At 39.9% G+C, this 18,128-nt stretch overlaps 1 pseudogene; it reads left to right on the top strand.

Annotated features, from left to right (window-relative positions):
• The first annotated feature begins 5,265 nt into the window (after positions 1–5,265).
• LOC110201121 (ubiquitin carboxyl-terminal hydrolase BAP1 pseudogene) lies at positions 5,266–7,383 on the top strand (annotated as a pseudogene).
• Positions 7,384–18,128: the final 10,745 nt, after the last annotated feature.

Here is an 18,128-nt window from a genome sequence, read left to right as displayed (position 1 = left end):
ACAAATTTCTCTAATTGCTAGATTATTTGCCAGTGCTTTAAGGCTTTTTTAACGTTTTCAATTATTTTGGAAAATAGATGTAAATATGCCTTCTAAGAAAATGCTGAGGGGCAGCTACGTGGCGCAGTGGATAGAGCACTAGCCCTGAAGTCAGGAGGACCCGAGTTCAAATCCAGCCTCAGACCAAACACTTGACACTTACTTGCTGTGTGACCCTGGGCAAGTCACTTAACCCCAATTGCCTAAAAGCCAAAAAAAAAAATGCTGGGTAAATAAGAAATGAGCATGACCTTATACAAATAGCCAAGAACACAAAAGCGTCATTGTAAGAAATGTAAAAGAAAAAAATCTCTTTAAAGTTTTCCTTGGTTTGCTCTAACAGAAATTGTGTCTCCATCCTCAAATTCCTTAAAGCAGTTTCCTGGATGCTGCTTTTCCCTCTCTTATACTCTGCTTTCTATCAGACTTATTTATTTACATGTTCACCACTCCTCACCCCCCTCCCATCCCACCAAGTAGATTGTGAGCTTCTTAAATGCTGTCTCTTTTCACTGTTGTGTCCCTAGTACCTTGCACATTGTTGACAATTAGTAATTGTGTACTAAATGAATGTTTAGTCAGATAAATTCTTCTAATGTACAGACTTGTTCAGTGGGCGAGGAAGGGGTGATATCCATCTAACTCAATGCTAATACAATGGAACCTTGTAATTGATTCCTATTAATCATTTCAGTCCCATGACGTTTGTGATGAGATGACCTTTCTCTTATTTCAGTTGGAAATCACCTGTATTTAGTACCAGTGCACATGTGAAAGACTGAAATATTGTGAGTCCACAAGAAGAGTTTCATGAAAGGTCCAAACTCAGTTGGTCCCAGTCCTCCTTAATTATAATGCCTTCTCTCTAAAATTATCTCTAGCTTGCCTTGTAGATATCTTGTTCATGCATAGTTATTCTCACACTGTTGTCCCTCACCCCAGCCTTAGCCTTTGAGCTCCAGGAAAGCAGAAACCATTTTGTTGTCTTTTTTTTTTTGTATACTCGTTGTTTAGGTCAGGGTCTGCCACATAATAGGTGCTTAATAAATGCTTGTTGATCTGCTGACTTAGGTGAAAGGGGAGGTACTATTAAATCAAGATGGTCAGCTGCTTCCTAAGAATATGTATAGGTAGCTAAAGCTGGGCGGCTATAACATCAGTCAGTTTAACTCAGTAAAAGGGCTAACCACTGATAATAAATGTTCAAGCATCCTCATGCTGTAATCTGGAACTTGGGAGAGGTCGTGAGCTTTGAAACCAATAAAGAAAGGCAGTCAGTTCTTGGCACTGTGCAAACAATCATGTACAAAAGGCAGGTTCCTGGTCTTTAAAATGAAAAAGTCATTCAGATCCACTTGGATTGAATCTAAGCTAGGTTGGGTCAAATACTTGCTACAGGTGAAGAGGCTAATCTATAGCCCAAAGAAGGACCAGGCCTGTGTACACATCAGTATGTTTGGGTCCTGGTCTGGACATTAAAATTCATCTGAAAGTAAGACTCTGTTATTGCAGAGAGAGGCAGGCCGGGTTGCCTGAAGAGCTCCATGTCTTTGTGAAACAGCCAATATTATATTTTGCTTTATTTTACTTTACCTCTCTATCCACTAACAATGTTTCAATTTGTTATGTTTCAGCCTGGGTAGATTAAGAAAGGAAGAGTTGCTGCCACTTCTGTGGGACGAGTCAGGGGACAATTCTACTTTCCTCGGGGTTCTGGCAAAATTTGATGGCAACAGAAAAGAGCAGAAAAAACTAACTTCTTCACTAGGGCCATGGATTGGAGGTTCAATGACATGAGTTATTGCCAGCATTTGGCCTAGAGATGTGAGTGTCTGTGTGTGTGTGTGTGTGTTGCAACCACACAAACAGCATGAAAAGCCTTCTCAAAAGCTGTTGCTTCTTCCTCATGATATCTGTCCCCTTCTCAAGATTCACACAACAGATAACAGCAGAATTCAAGCTGTCATCATATCTAACTTGGACTTTTGAGACAGATCATTGCCTCCTAATTGGTCACCTTGCTTTGTCTCTCTTTATTCCAATACATCTTCCACAAAATTGTGAAAATGATTTTCCTAAAGCACAGGTTGGACGATGTTACTTCCCACCTCTACTCAATAGACTCCAATGCCTCTGTGTTTCTTCTAGGATCAAATATGAATTCAATTGTTTGGCATTTATAGCTCTTTACTACCTCTCCATTTATTATGTTTACAATAATTTTATACTTTGTTCCTCCTCTCCACACATTATACAATCCACCTAGACAGGCTTACTTGACAATTCTTCATACTCAACAATCTTGTGCCTTTAGACTGTTTCCCATTCCTGAATGTTATCTCCTCACACATCACTGTAGAATCCTTGGCCTCCTTCAAGTATCAGCTCAAATGCTACCTTTTGCTGGAGTCTTTTTTCTCTCTTCCTCCAGCTTTTCACTTCCGTTTTAAGGTTACTTTTCACATGCACTATTTATTTTATGAATGTATTTATTTGTATCAGGCATCTCAAACTGAATGTCCAGTAAACATTTTAAACTAGACATGTCCAAAGCATTATATTATTTTTTCTCCCAAATCCTTCTTCAATTCTACTTTCCCTATTACTGTAAAGGGCACAACTATTCTATCAGCCCCTAAGGTTAGCTTCATAGCAATCATCCTAGAGTTCCCACTATCTTCACCTCAAATATCTTATTTGTTACCGTCACTGTTGATTTGAATTTGATAACGTATCTTACAAACCTCTGATACTATTGCCACTCTAGTGCAGGCCCTCATCACCTCATGCCTAAATTACTACAACAGCTTGCTGGTGTATCTACCTGCCTCAACTCTTTCTCCACTCCAATCCAGCCTCCATTCAGCCAATAATTGGTTTTCCTAAATCACAGATCCAACCATCCCCCTACCCGACACATACACACACTCAATAAATTCCAATGACTTCCCATTGCCTCCAGGAGTAAATAAAAAATATTCTATTTGGTATTCGATGCCCTCTAGTCTCCTCCCATCTTCCCAGTCTTCTTACACCATACTCTACAGCAGGTACTCTTCGATTCAATGACACTGGCCTCCTGGCTCTTCCACAAAGAAGACACTTTATCTCTTGTCTCTGAGCATGACTGTCCCCTACATCTAGAATTCTCTTCCTCCTCTGCTTTTACTACTGACCTGCCTGGCTTCCTTTAGGTCTCAGCTAAAAATTCCCATCTTTTACAGGAAACTTTTCCCAACCCGTCTGAATTCTAGTACCTTCCCTATTATTTCCTATTTATCCTGTATGTATGTATGTGTTTGTGTATATATGTGTAGATAGATAGATAGATAGATAGATAGATAGATAGATAGATAGATAGATAGATATAGATATATCTTTGCATGTATATTGTCTCCCCTACTAAATTGTAAGTTCCTTAAGGACAGCTACTGTCTTTTGCCTCTTTTTGTATCCTCAGTGCTTAGCACATTGCCTGGCACATAGTGAACGCTTAATAAATTCCTGTGATTGATTGACTAATTGAAATAAACTTTATAAGGACACACATATTTGGAGGATAGGATTGCGATTTGAAGATACAAGAAGGCCACTTCTTGGTGGCAGAAAAAGAACTAACACTGAGGAAGGCAGCTGGGGATAGGAAGTAGCACCATTTGGTAGCTTCTTATTTTAGCTAATTGTTGTCCTTAACTAAATTCTGGGTTCAATTGCTTCTACTTATTGGAGGGGGTTAGGTGTTATACGTGCCTTCTAAATTTTAGCACCCTGGCATAACGTATCAGTTTTTTCACCCTAGTTGTCATTTGGGATATTGCCAGTTTTCCAGCATAATTTTTATTTATTTTTATGAGAAATTAAGAGCTATGTTTTAGGGACTCTCTGTTATCCGTCCTCATCCTTATAACTATAAATTTCATCGTATCCAGGGGAGGCAGTATGCCAAAGTGAAAAGAGTACTGATTTTGAAGTCAGGGACCTGGATTCATATTCACTACCTTGCACAAGTCATTTAACTTTACTATACCTCATTTTACTCAATAACAAAATAAGGTAGTTGAATTAGATGAGGCTGAAAGTTTCTTCAGTCTTTAAATCTCTGATCTGAGGATCCCTCCACTGCTTCATATTAGACCCCTTCCTTGCTTTTTCTTCCTGTGTAGTTGGTCACTTCTTTGTACTAGCCCTGCAGTTAGCCTGGCCACCTGCTATCCTAGCCCTTACTCCTCTTCCATAACCAGCCTCTTCCTTTTCTAACCCTGTATGTCTTTGATGATGTCTTTAACATCAATTCCTCATTAGACACAGGGTACAAATGACCTCAAGAAATAAAAGTTTTGAATTATCATATGCTTTGTTCTAGGGAACCAAATATCTTTTTAATCCTGTTTCTTAAAAAATGCCAGCAAGTTATACATTAAAAATATTTCTTTTCTCCTGTAAATTGATGTAACGCACATGGTATTTATCATTCCTAATACTCAGCCTTTTACATTTGTATCTCAGTGGGTGATTGATAACAAATGCATCAGACATTTACTACTAAAATAGTGGATAAAAATGTATATAAATTTTACAATTTATTGCCTTAAAACAACTATAGTAAAATGGATTCCGGGAAAGAACTTTTCATTAGTCGTAATGAGACAATCTCAGATTTAGAGAATCATTTTTTTTATAAGGTTCACACTTTTGATGTGGAAGGAAACTTAGAGGTTGTCTAGTATAGTTCAACCCATTCATTTTATAGAGAGGTCAAATGGGGTACCTAATGTTACACAGGAAGTAAGAAACAGAGCTGAGATTTAAACCCACATTCTCTTATTCCAGTTTTGGTGCCCTTTTCATTGGACAATGCACTATATCAAACATGGAGATCATTGTAACAATGGTTCATTGTAGCTTTTGAATAAATGAATAAATATTGATCAAGTTAATAGGAAATTGAAACTTTTACAACACTTGATAGAATAATAAAGAGGTCAAAGATTACATTGAAGCTAAAAAGAAATCTTCTGATGGATAATTTTTAACATTTGTCTAAATGATTGAAAATACTGAGTTTGCTGTTCTAAATAGACTTGTATCTGTGTCCTAATCATTTGACTGAAAAAAGTAACTGGGTGGTTTCTCAAAAATTCATACCTAGGGGCTTCCTTGAGTGCAGGGCTCTCAGGAGTGGAGGCAGAGCTTGGATATGGCACTGAGGGGCTGTTCCAGGGGAAGATGAATAAAGGCTGGTTGGAACTGGAGAGTGACCCAGGCCTTTTCATCCTGTTGGTAGATTTTTGTGTTAATGGGGTACAAGTTGAGAGGTCTATGATCTTCAGAGCAAATGCCAGGGGCCAGTATATGGCTTCATCTTCCTCTTCAAATGGATCAAAGAATGGCAGTCCCAACAAAAGGTCTCTGCCCTGGTGGATGAGACTGTGTGGTCGATGATGACATTGTGAATGACATGTTCTTCGCCCATCAGCTGATTCCCAACCCCTGAGCCACTCATGCCTTGCTGAGTGTCCTTCTGAACTATAGCAATGTGGACCTGAGCCCAATGCTGAGCCGCGTGAAGGATTTCACCACAGGCTTCAGCCCAGAAAGCAAGGGATATGCCATTGGGAAAGCTCCAGAATTGTCCAAAGCACATAATGGCCTGAGCCATGACACCTACCACAAAAGCAGAATGGGATCAGTGCTGTGCATACAATGGAGGCATTCTACTTTGTCAGCTATGCCCCCATTAAGAGATGTCTCTTTGAGCTAGACAGATTGAAAGTATACCCCATCAACCATGGGGGGAAGAAGAAGAATGGACAGATAAAGCCCACTGAGTCATCATGGAACAGATTGGCCTTGCCACAGCAGGAGAGCCATATCATGACATCTGATTTAATCTGGTGGTGGTAGTGCCTGACCACAGGATCAAGTATGAATCTAAGCTGCACATCTTGAAGATGAACTGACAGACAGTATTGGAAACCTTGCAGCAGCTGATCCAATGGACTCAGCCAGAACTGATTCAAATCCAGAAGTCCCCAAGAGTCTCAACCCCTGAGGACTCCAAGCCAGCCTCCTACAAGCCCTCTCTGGTGCTTGAAACAAGCAAGACCCCGCTGGCCTCTGAGGGTTCCCAAACAGATAAACCTGAAGAGGTGATGGGACCTTGCCAGCAAGCCCACACACATAGCCCACCCAGCAAATCCAAACTCGTAGTGAAACCTCCAGCCAACAGCTTTAGTGGGGTTCCAGCAAACCCCATTCCCATCCCAGCACCTCCCAGCTTTCCTGGGTAACCACAGCTATGCCAAATCTCCCATGCAAAAGGAAGAGGACTTGGCAGCAGGCATAGGCCACAGCCATGTCCCAGTTTGTCCACCATAATAGTACTCAGATGATGAGAATGACCATGATGATGAAGAAGAAGAGGATATTCGGAACACAAATGATGTCATCAGGTATAAACTGAAAGGGCAGGTCAAGCAGGAGCCCTTGGCTGCCTCTTCTGATGGGCAGCTGTGCATCCTGCAGCCCAACACTACCAATGTTCTGGCTGAAAAGCTCAAGGAGTCCCAGAAAGACTTCTGGATCCCTTTGTCCATCAAGATTAGTGGTGGTGCTGGAAGCCCAGCTGTGGCTGTGCCCTCTCACTCTCAGCCTTCACCCACCCCCAGCAGTAAGAGCACCTACACAGCTTCTGAGATTGAGAGTGTCCAACTCACCACTCGGGTCACCTATCTGTTCTCCCTACTCCATCTGCCCATCCAGCCCCAAGTTACTTTTTGGAGAGGATGGTGGGTTGCTGTGAGTGGATCGTATGAGCCGAGGCCAGACTATGCAAGACTTGGGGCCTTCTATAGCTCTCTACGGATGGGGTGCTGTGCCCTCTCACCATCACAGAAGGTGGGAAAGGCTCATCACCACCTGTCAGGCAGAGCCAGACTGCCCAGAAGAGCATCACCCTGGAGGAGAAGGAGGCGCCTAAGCCAAGTGACAGAGAAAGCCAGGCCGAGCAGGCCCTCTGAGCAGCCGTGTGGGGAGAAATATTACCCCAAAGAGTTGCTGGCACTGCTGAAGTATGGGGAAGCCGAGACTGCAAACTATAAAGCCTGTCTCAAGAAGGAGGCGGAGAAGAGGAAAAAAATTTAAGATTGATGACCAGAGAAGAACCTACATCTATGATGAGTTCATCTGCACATTTATTTCCGTGCTAGAATGCATGCTGGTCAACCTTGTGGAGCAGAACACCTCTGTGCAACTACGACCTGTGTCAGCATTGGTTGGGTTCATAAACAGAGGAAGCCCGACAGACAGAAATGCACGCATTCTTACAAGGCCAAGTGGCAGTGAGGTACCTCCAGGTCCAGGGATGGACCTTCCGTGTGCTTCCCTAATGAGAGGGCATTCTGAAGGTGAGGCAGCCATGAGCTGCCCCCATCTACTCCCCTCCACTTGGACCCAGTATTACTGTACAGTTTAAAGTGGGAACATTGTTCCCCAGTGGTCAGGCACTAGAAGGTCGCACTACAGACCTCCCACTGACCCTTTAGAAATAAGGGGAACTTCTTGGTCACATGGCTCTCAGCCTCCTCTAAGCCCCTTCCCACTGACCTGGAGATATTGAAGTAAGTTGGTCTGTCTGCCTGCAGTTTAAGTTCACTTTCAAGGGTGGGCATTGGGCAGGTCAGCTAGAGACTGCCGCAAAGTCAGTGCAGGGACTACTAAGGAAGCAGCAGCTGGAGTCAGTGTAATGGGAACTCTATCCATGGGAACACTCCCTTTTCCCACCTTTGTCATCTGAGCCCACCCACAGATGGCGGCGGATCATCTGCCCCAAGGGGTACACGGATCCCACTGATAACCAGGGCTCTGGCTCCCTGCCTCAGTAACAGCAGAATATATATTTTATATATCAGAGATGCCTATTTTTTCTTGGTTCTGACTGATCTTGCCATCATTGTATTGAATACCACTGTCTCCTACACAGCAGCCTTCTGGACATAGCCTTGTGAAGACCTGACTCTCCATTCTTCCCCTGGCTTCTTCCTCATCTGTTTTCTGCATGTGTGTGTTCTCCCCTAGACCCTGCCCGGGGAGCTGGAGGACAGAGCTGGGAATTCAGGGTCACAACCACTTATCTCCTGGGTGTGTGACCAGGGCAAGAGGTACTCTTGCCGGGTTCCTCCATTCACCTCAGTCTCTGAGCCCAGCACCACACAAGCACTCCCATTGAGAACCCCTACTGTCTCCTGGAGAGGTTGGGTCTACACTCTTGCATATCTGCTGTTTGTTTGAACTCCAAACTCAGGAATCAGGGCTTGCTCAGGATCAGCATGAGAAGTAAGGTGGGTAAGGAGCACAGGACTCTCTGTGTCCACAGGAACACATAGAGAAGATTTGTTATTGAATTGGGATGAGCAGCCACATAGCCTACAGTCCTAGCAGAGTGGAGATGTTTGTTTTTAGGTTCTTTGGATTCTTGTAAATTGTTCTTCCTTCCCTGGCATGGCCTAAAAAGGGAATGGATAAGAGGGCAGGTGCTGAGGTCTCTTGGACCCAGCTACTTTTGTCCTAATAAGGCCCTGGGAAGTACCAGTGGAGTCTGGGGCACATGCTTGCAGCTGGCTTTGGTTGGACAGGTCTGTGGGTTAGATAGGCGTAGCTCCACAGACAAATGGTGCCAAGGTGTTCCAAAGCCTTTTGGGAGAATGTTTGTTTTCAAAGTGTTTGGTGACTTTCTAGCCTTGAGCTTGCTCTAATAGAATTGTGTGTGCAAGGGAGTGTCCAGTTTCCAGAGTGAATGAGGACCTGGACTGGTTTCTGTGGAGATTCTGAGCAAGGTACAGTATTATGGAGATGCCCTTCCTCAGCTAAGCCAGCAGGGAGGGTAGGCTTAGCTCTCCCAGGAGCAGGCCCCCTCAGGCTCTGAACTGTAGGTACATCAGCTGCCTGACTCCAGGATCTAGACTGGTTAGTTGGTGTCTATCAGCTTTTTGCTACTGAGACAGAAGGGAGCAGGGAACTTTGTATGTGGGTTATTCCTCTTTCCTTCCAGGGCTTAGGAATACCTGGCTTAGGAGTATAAAGTAGGGGAGGGATGGCCTCCTGCCTGATATGCTTCCATTTTATGGACATTTTCCACTTGGGCTTAAGCCATGCTGTGCAAGAGGACTTAGAGGCAAAATTCTGTCAGACCATTTGGGGACCAGTCTCTGCCCTTTCCTCAAACTCCAGAGTCTCTATTTGCTTCCTCCTTCACTATTCCTACCTTGCCCCTTCCCACTGCTGCCCCTTGCTTTTTCCCTCCCTAAGGGCCCCTGGGAGAAAGTGGAGGTATCTTCTTTATACCCACAATTACTGTTTTAAGTTGTGGTGGGGCAGATGAATTTGTTCTCCTTCTGCTTGCACCGAATTTTAGAAGGAATCAACTTGAAGTAAAATGCCTTGGAGAAGGTTGAACTGAAGCTATAGCACATAAGAGACCTGAACAGGCTGGGGCTCTGGCCACCCCTTGCCCTTTGCCAGTCTGTCCTTGTAAATACCAGAGTTGCCTGAATGAATAAAGGTTCCTTGTAACTTAAAAAAAAAAAAAGAATTCATACCTAGAAAATGATCCATTTCTTGTCCTTACCAGGGACTAGACAATATAAGGGAGGGGAAAAAAAACCTGTCACCTTGTCAGGTGTGATAATACACTCCTGTAGTACCTGTTGCTGGGGAAGTTGAGACTGATAGATCACTTGAGTTCAGAAGTTCTAAGCTTCATTAGGGCTCAAAACAATTGGATATATGAAGGTCCATCAGATGCTTGGTTCCAGAATCTAGAGTGAAGTTAGTTGCTGTCTATTAGCTTTTTGCTGCTGAGAGAGAAGGGAACAGGGAACTGTTTCCATAAAACCAAAATGGTGAACCACTGAAACAGGGGTGTGGGAGTGGGTTACCGGGCAGCATAAAGAGGGACCAAGGCATAAATATAGGACAGGTTAAAACTTCCATGCCAATCAGTATTGAGAACAGGCCTGTGAGTGGTTCTAGTACTTCTGACTTGGGCGAGATATAGAGAAAAGAAAGAAGGAAGGAAAGAAAGAAAGAAGATAGGAAAAAAAGAGAGAGAGGAGGGAAGATAGGAGAGGGGAGGGAAAGGCAGCAATGCTTTTTCAGGAGTCACACAAACTACTTTCTCTTTATTAGACTTAAGTTTCATTCTCTAGGAAATGTACAAGTAATAGAGCACTTAATTCATTATAATAATAGTTATATATTATTGAATCCTTCTTATCTTTCTATCAGAACACTCCTTTAATTGTTTTATGCTTAAAAATTCTTTTATGTAGAATAAATAAATAATTGTCTTATGTCTGATTCATACAGTTTATTAAGTACATTTCTACACTCTTTTTTGGGAAGACTAGACATGGGACAAAATTAGGCTTTAAATAATTTTCTCTAGGAGCTCTAGAGTGGATCAAGAACAGAGGTCATTCAAAGAAGCTGGGTGGCATATTGAATAGAGTAATGGGTCTAAAATCAGGAACAAACCTAAGTCTAGCCTCAGACATTTACTAGCAGTATAACACTGGACAACATAGAACATCTGTCTGCCTTAGTTTCCTCAGTTGTAAAATGGGGATAATAATAGCACCTATCTCCCCATTGTCATGGGGACCAAATGAGATAATATTTGTAAAGTGCTTAGTATAGTATTTGGTATGTTTTTTTTGTCATTGTAGTACAGTTGTTTTTCAGTTTGGTCTGATTTGATTCTTTGTGAGCCCATTTGGGGATTTCTTGGCAAAGCTACTAGAGTGGAAAGCAGACATATTTTCCCGCTTCCTTCCCTCCCTGTAGGTTCCAATTTTTGGTAAATAAAAATAAAATACATATTAACAAAAATGAACATTAAATAAAAAGATAATTTTTGATAAAATAAATGTGAAGCATTTTGAATATCATAAAACACTATACAAATATTACTTATGATCATAAGGATTCATGATCATTATTTAATGGTTTAGTATATTTATTATAAGATTAAATTTGAAGCTTTAAAATTCAAAGTTTAAAGTTTAAAAAATTCAAAGGCAGCAGCTAGGTGGTGCAGTGAATAGATCTCTGGCCTTGGAGTCAGGAGGACCTGAGTTCAAATCCAGCCTCAGACACTTAACACTTCCTAGCTTTGTGACCCTGGGAAAGTCACTTAACCCCAATCACCTCACCAAAAAAAAAAAATTCAAAGGACATCACATATCTGTGAAAATTAGAATAATTAAAGAATTGGGATAGTTTATATCTCTACAGTGATATAATAGAGATTGCAAAACAATTCTCCTCTCCAGTGGATCAATGGATATTTCCAGACCTAAGCCTATTTGCTCACACATCTCCACCAGCCAGGTACCTGTCTATGGGAAGAAAAGGAAAAAGAAGGGGGAATAAGTTGGGAGATAAGAAAAAGCTTGAAGGTGCTTCAGCTGCTTCTTGAAGGAAGAGAGAAATTACATGAAATAGAACTATTTGATGTAGTTAATGCCTTTGTTTTCTTGATATCACAATATGTCATTCTTGAAAAGTAGCCAGGATAGACCTCTAGGTACACTGCAATCAATTTATTTTAACGAGCATTTATTAGCCATCTGCTATTTTAAGGCATCCCACTAAGCTCTGGGAACAGAAAGATTAAAAATAGCTGTTGCTGCTCTCAGTGGGCTTACTCTCTAGCAGGAAGCATATAGCACATACATCATTAAGTGTGATAAAATAAAATATATGGTAGAGGCAAAAGAGATTTATAGGACCACAGATAAGAGCTAGAAGGAACCTGAGCAATTATTGATACTTTTACAGATTTAAGAGCTGAGGGATAGAGAGGTTAAAAAAATTGCTCAAGTTCTCATAAGTACATAATAGCAGAAGCAGGATTCAAACAGGTCTTTCCAAATTCATTGACCTCATGCCACCAAAGATGTAATGTGCCATAGGAAAATCTGCGTAGGAATGAGAATTTCATGTAGGAAAAGACATATCAATTGGGCTTTAACAGAAAGATTAATTTCAACAGGTATAAATGTGCAGGGATTGTGTTCTGGGCTTAAGGAATGACTTTTAGAATTACTTGAAAGCAACAGAGAACAGCGTGAAGAATGTAGAACAGCTAGCTATCCAATTTGGCTGGACCGATGAATAAATGAAATGGAGCTGTATGAAATAAGAGGTTAGGAATGAAAGTTGGAACCAAATTTTGAAGTGCCTAAAACATAAAGTTAAAGAGTTTGTGACACCTATAGACAGTGTGAACCATGAAAGATTTCTTAGCAAGAATGAGACATGGTCAGACCTGTGCATTAGGAAGATTATTTCTGGCACCTTGATGATTGATGGAATTAGAAATGGGAGAGTATAGAGGCCAGAAGACCAGTTAAAGAGAACCTTTGTTAGTCAGTCAGATTTATCTCTCATCTTAACTTGATTTATAAACCTGAGCTTTCGTGATATTTAAATAGGACTTTTAAACAGTTTTGAATTATAGGGCATTATCTCACCTGTAAGAATGCATGAAGCATTTTAAGTGATTTAGGATACTCAATATTTTCCAAGTCGAAAAGGACAGTAGATTAGTTATCATCTATCATCATTGTCATCATCATCCCAATATGCGCATAACACGGTATCTATTTTCGCAAGATGCTATCTTCAAGCATCTTATTCAGTGAATAAATCAGTAATCAAATGACTACAGTCTTCCCGAAAGCAATCAAACTTTAAAGTGATGTTGAAATATAACATTTGAGTTAAGAAAAATACTTGACTTTAAAAACATCACTTTTCAATTTGTGATATTGCCTAAGCAAAGCCATGAAACTGGCCACACTCTTTGACCCAGTGATCTCTCTATTGGATATACACCCCAAGGATATTAAATACAGAAATGTCCTATATTTAAGAGAATAATCATAGCTATACAATGTGGTAGCATGTATGTGTGTGTGTCTATGCACAAATGCATATTATATATATATATACATATATATATATATACACACACACACACACACACACACACACATATATATATGCGCACAAATACATACATAGTGTCCCCAGTGTTTAGCACAGTTCCTGGCACAGTAGACACTTAATAAATGTTTATACGCACATATATATGTGTGTATGTATATATACAGTTGCATGCAGAGTTCATGGAAGGCTAACATCTTTGATGTTAGGGTTTGCTGAGCCCTTTTCAGGGATGCTTATCCGCATTTAGTGTCCACCTGTCACCAAACTCTTATTTGTGGCTGCAAGTAGCATTAGCAGGAACAGCAGCCACACCCTGGTAAAGCTGTCTCAGCAGGCAGGCAAAACCAGGTTAAAGGTAACCAACAGGCCTCAAACGCTTTTGTGAGTTAAGCAGATGTCTTCTCCAAGCATGTGAAGTCTTTCCTAGCATAATGGGTAGATGAGAATAATTTGCCACAGTGGCCATGAAGGTGGCTGAAACAGGTGCTGTGGGTGCTTAGAGTGTGGTCAGACATTGAAGATGCCAAGGTCATCCACTGCATCCCAGGCTACAACCAGTCATCTTGATTTTTGTCTTGCCTCTGGACTACATTGACTCTGGAAGAGAGAGTGAGACTGATGATTTTGTGAGCTAGATCCAATTCACAAGCAAGTCAAGATATTACCCCACAATATTATTGGTCCTCTGAAAACAAAGGACAAACAACAATACATGTATATGCATGTGTATATATTTTTATTTGTATCTCTATGATAGTAGATTTGGAATCAGAGGACCTGAGTTTCAATGCTGACTCTGCTATTGAATATTTGTGAGACCATCAGCAAATTTCTTAACCTCCGTAGTCCTCAGTTATTTGATCTTTAAAATTACGAGGTTGGACTCAGTAATCTATAAAGTTTTGTCTAGCTCTAAATCTGTGGTCCTATGAATCTCCTTTGCCTCACAGCATTCTTTCTTTTATCATACTTATTTATTTATATCTTGGAAACAGGTGGGTCATCATCATCATCATATAAATATATGTTACCATATAAATGTAGATATATCCATATACACATGTAAATACATACACATAAAATAGATGCCCATCAACTAGGGACTGAAAAATTTGGAGAAAATATTATTTGTGTGAAGTACCAAGAGAATAATATGCACTTTAGCAACAGTGATGTAAATCATAAGCAGACTTGGTCCTTAAACACCAACTTTAGTTCTAAAGAAATGAAAGAGGGGCAGCTAGGTGCCACAGCAGTTAGAGCACCAGCTCTGCAGTTGGACTTCCACTGCGGTCTCAGACCACACCCTTGACACTTACTAGCTATGTGACCCTGGGTAAGTCACTTAACCCTAATTGCCTCCCCCCAAAAAAAAATGAAAGAGAAAATAAACTTTCCTTAATTCAGTAGAAAGAATTAGTGTTATTTATATTTTAGTACCTTATATTTAAATTTATTATTTTTTTATTTATAACATTTTAAAAAAAATTTTTAATTCCAAATTCTTTCTCTCCAGCCCCTCCTCTGCCCTTTGAGAATGTAAGCAACATGATATCAATTACACAAGGGAAATTAGGTAAAACATTTCCATATTATCCATGTGACAAAAAAGCAACAGAAGTAAAGAAAGTGAAAAGTTATACTTTAATTGGCACTCAGAGTTCATCCGTTTTCTCTCTAGAGATAGGCAGCGTTTTTCATCATGAGTCCTTCAAAATTGTCTTGGATCCTTGTATTGTTAAGAGTGGCTTATTCTTCACAGTTGTCCATCATTACAAAAATGTTATTGCTCTGTACAATGATCTGCTTTCACTCCTTTCCCTCTGCATCAATTCATATAGCTCCTCTCAGATTATTCTGAAATCATTTCTTTTTGTAATTTTTTATAGCCTAATAGTATTCCATCACAATCCTTTACTACATTTTGTTCAGTAATCCTCCCATTGTTGGGCATCCGCTCTATTTTTAATTCTTTGCCATCACAAAAACAGCTGCTATAAATATTTTTCTGCATATAGGTCCTTTTCCTTTTTCTTTGCCTCTTTGAGATGCAGACATAGCAGTGGGTCAAAGATTATGCACAGTGGTATAGTCCTTTGAGCATAGTTCCAAATTGTTCTCCAGAATAGTTGGAACAGTTCACACCTTCAACAATAAACATGTCCCTATTTTTCCACATTTGCTCCAATATTTATCATTTTCTTTTTCTACCATGTTAGTCAAGCTGATAGGTATGAGATAGTTCCTCAAAGTCGTTTTAATTTGCCTTTTTCTAATCAATAGTAATTTAAAGCAGCTTTCCCCCCATGAGACTATGGATAGCTTTGATTTCTTTTTCTGAAAACTGCTTGTTCATGTCCTTTGACCTTTTATCATTTGACTTAATTCCCTACATATTTGAGAAATAAGGCCTTTATAACATAAACTTGCTATAAAAATTTCTGATACTGCTTCTTGGTCTATGGTACTTTTCAGCAAAATGGACTTTCACTGATTATCTCTTTTAATTAAGTGTGTTTCTGCTTTTTCTTTCTCTGAGATTGGTATTGGTACCCCTGACCTTTTTAAAAACTTAGCTGAAGCATAGTAGGTTCTGCTCCAGGTCCCTTATTTTAATTCTGTTTGTGTCTTTATGTCCCAGTATGTTTCTTGTAAACAACATATTGTGGAATTCTGGTTTCTAATCCATTCTGCTATCTGCTTATGTTTTATGGGTGAATTCATCCCATTCACCTTCACAGTATGATTAATAACAGTGTATTTCCCTCCATCTCATTTTCTTCTGTTTTTTCTTCTCTTTCTCTTTTTACTTTGTTCTTTCCAAAAGGTTTTTTTTGTTTTGCTTCGGACTACTGCCTCTCTTAATCCTAACACCCTTTTATCATATCTCCCCTTTCTTTTATACCATTCTCCTTCCTTATTGTTGGGCTTGATAAATTTCTACATAAACTGGGTGTGAATATATATTCTTCTCTCTTTCAACTAAATCCAATGAGAGTGAGGTTCAAGTCTTGATCCCCAATTTTCCCTATACTGTGAAAGCCCATCCTCATGTAACTCTTTATGTGAGATATTTTTTCCCCATTCAACCACCTCCTTCCCTCTTCTCTCAGTGCATCCTTCTTTTTCACACTTTCATTTCTTTTAGAGATCATTCCAACATAATCAACCTTCACCCATCCTCTCTTTTTGTGTAAACTCCTTTTAATAGCCTTAATAATTATAAAGTTCTTAAGAGTTACATGCATCATCTTCTCATGCAGGAATATAAACAGCTCATCCTCATTAAGGTCCTTATGATTTGTCTTTCATGTTTATCTTATTTTGCTTCTCGAGTCTTATGTTTGAATGTCAGATTTTCTTTTCAGCTTTGGTCTTTTCATCAGGCATGTTTGAAAATCCTCTATTTTATTAAATATCCACTATTTCCCCTAATGGATTATACTCAGTTTTGTTGGATAGGTTTTTTCTTGGTTCCAATCCTAGTTCCTTTGCTTTCTGGAATACCATATTTGAAGCCTTCAAACCCTTTAATGTAAAAGTGAGTAAATCTTGTGTGATCTTGACTATGGCTCCATAACACTTGATTTTTTTTTTCTTTCTGGTTTATTGAAATATTTTCTTCTTGACCTGGAAGCTCTGAAATTTGGCTATAATACTACTGGGAGTTTTCATTTTGGGATATCTTTCAGGATTTGGGCAGTGGATTCTTTCAATTTCTATTTCACTTTCTAGTTCTAAAATATTGGGGCAGTTTTCCAGTATAATTTCTTGAAATATCTTGTCTAAGTTCTTTTTTCAGTGATATTTTGGGGTAATCAAATAATTCTTGAATTGTTTCTCCTCAATCTGTTTTGCAGGTCAATTATTTTTCTAATGAGATATTTCACATGTTCTCTTTTTTTCATTCTTTTGACTTTATTTCATTGCTTCTTGATGTTTCATGGAGTCACTAGCCCAATTATAATTTTTAAGGAATTATTTTGCTCAGTGAGCTTTTGTACCTCTTTTTTCACTTGGGCAATTCTGCTTTTTAAGAATTTTTTCTCTTCAGCAGATTTTTGTGCCTCTTTTAACATTTGGCCTATTCTGTCTTTAAAGGTGTTATTTTCTTCAGTATTTTTTGCCTCTTTTTTCTAAGCCTTTAATGCTCTTTTCATATTTTTTTTCACATTACTTGTGAGCTGTTGTGAATTGGGGCAGCTCCGTTGACCAGCAGCGAAGTCTGCGAAAGAGTTCTTGAAAGGGTTCTTGACCGAAGACTGCGAAGCAAATATGAAAGAGACGGCACTCCAAGCGTGATGGAAAACTGAGTCAACTTTATTAGAGCACAACGGGCAGTTTTATGTCTTTGACTCATGGGAACATACCCCAATGTAACAGCGGACAAAGCAACAAAGTTTACATATCTTTACCAATAGGCAACACGGAGAATTTTTCTCATTCAAATACCAATCAAAGTATCAACAAGCACATCTCTGCAACATTATCCTGGCTGTGTCCTTCTCCCGGCTGTTCCCGTGAAAACACCATGTACTTCTTGTTCCCGGACTGTCCCAATACTTGATACATCAACTAACAATACTTGATACATAAGCCAGCAATCCTTGATACGTGTTTGTGTTAGAGCTAGCTGTGCTTGAGCTAGCAACACTGTTTATGGTTGAGCTTGCCTAGCCGCCCTTCTTTCTTGGGAGTGGAGAACCGATCCAGGCCAAGGAGCAAGCTCCTCACCTGAGACGGCTTATGCAGCCATCAGCGTCAGAGTCCTACTCACTTGTGGCCCTCTACAATTACTCTCATTTCTTTTCCCAGTTTTTCCTCTACCACTTATCTTTTCCTTAACTCTTCCAGGAATTCAATTTGGACTTGGGTCCAATTTGCATTTTTTTCCTTTGAGGCTTTTCTTGTATATGTTTTAATATTGTCTTCTTCTGAGTTTGTGCCTTGATCTTCCCTGCCACCATTGTAGCTTTATAATGTCAGGTTTTTGTTGTTGTCTTTGTCATTGTTGTCATCATCATTGTTGTCTTTCTTCTTGTTACCATTTGCTTTTGGTTTTTTTCAGGCTATTTCTT

The sequence above is a fragment of the Phascolarctos cinereus genome, unplaced genomic scaffold (genome assembly GCF_003287225.1).
Source record: "Phascolarctos cinereus isolate Bilbo 61053 unplaced genomic scaffold, phaCin_HiC Scaffold_9;HRSCAF=440, whole genome shotgun sequence".
In the NCBI taxonomy this organism is placed as follows: Eukaryota; Metazoa; Chordata; class Mammalia; order Diprotodontia; family Phascolarctidae; genus Phascolarctos; species Phascolarctos cinereus.
Note: the sequence above shows the minus strand (reverse complement) of the source record. Positions and strands in the feature narration are given on the sequence as shown.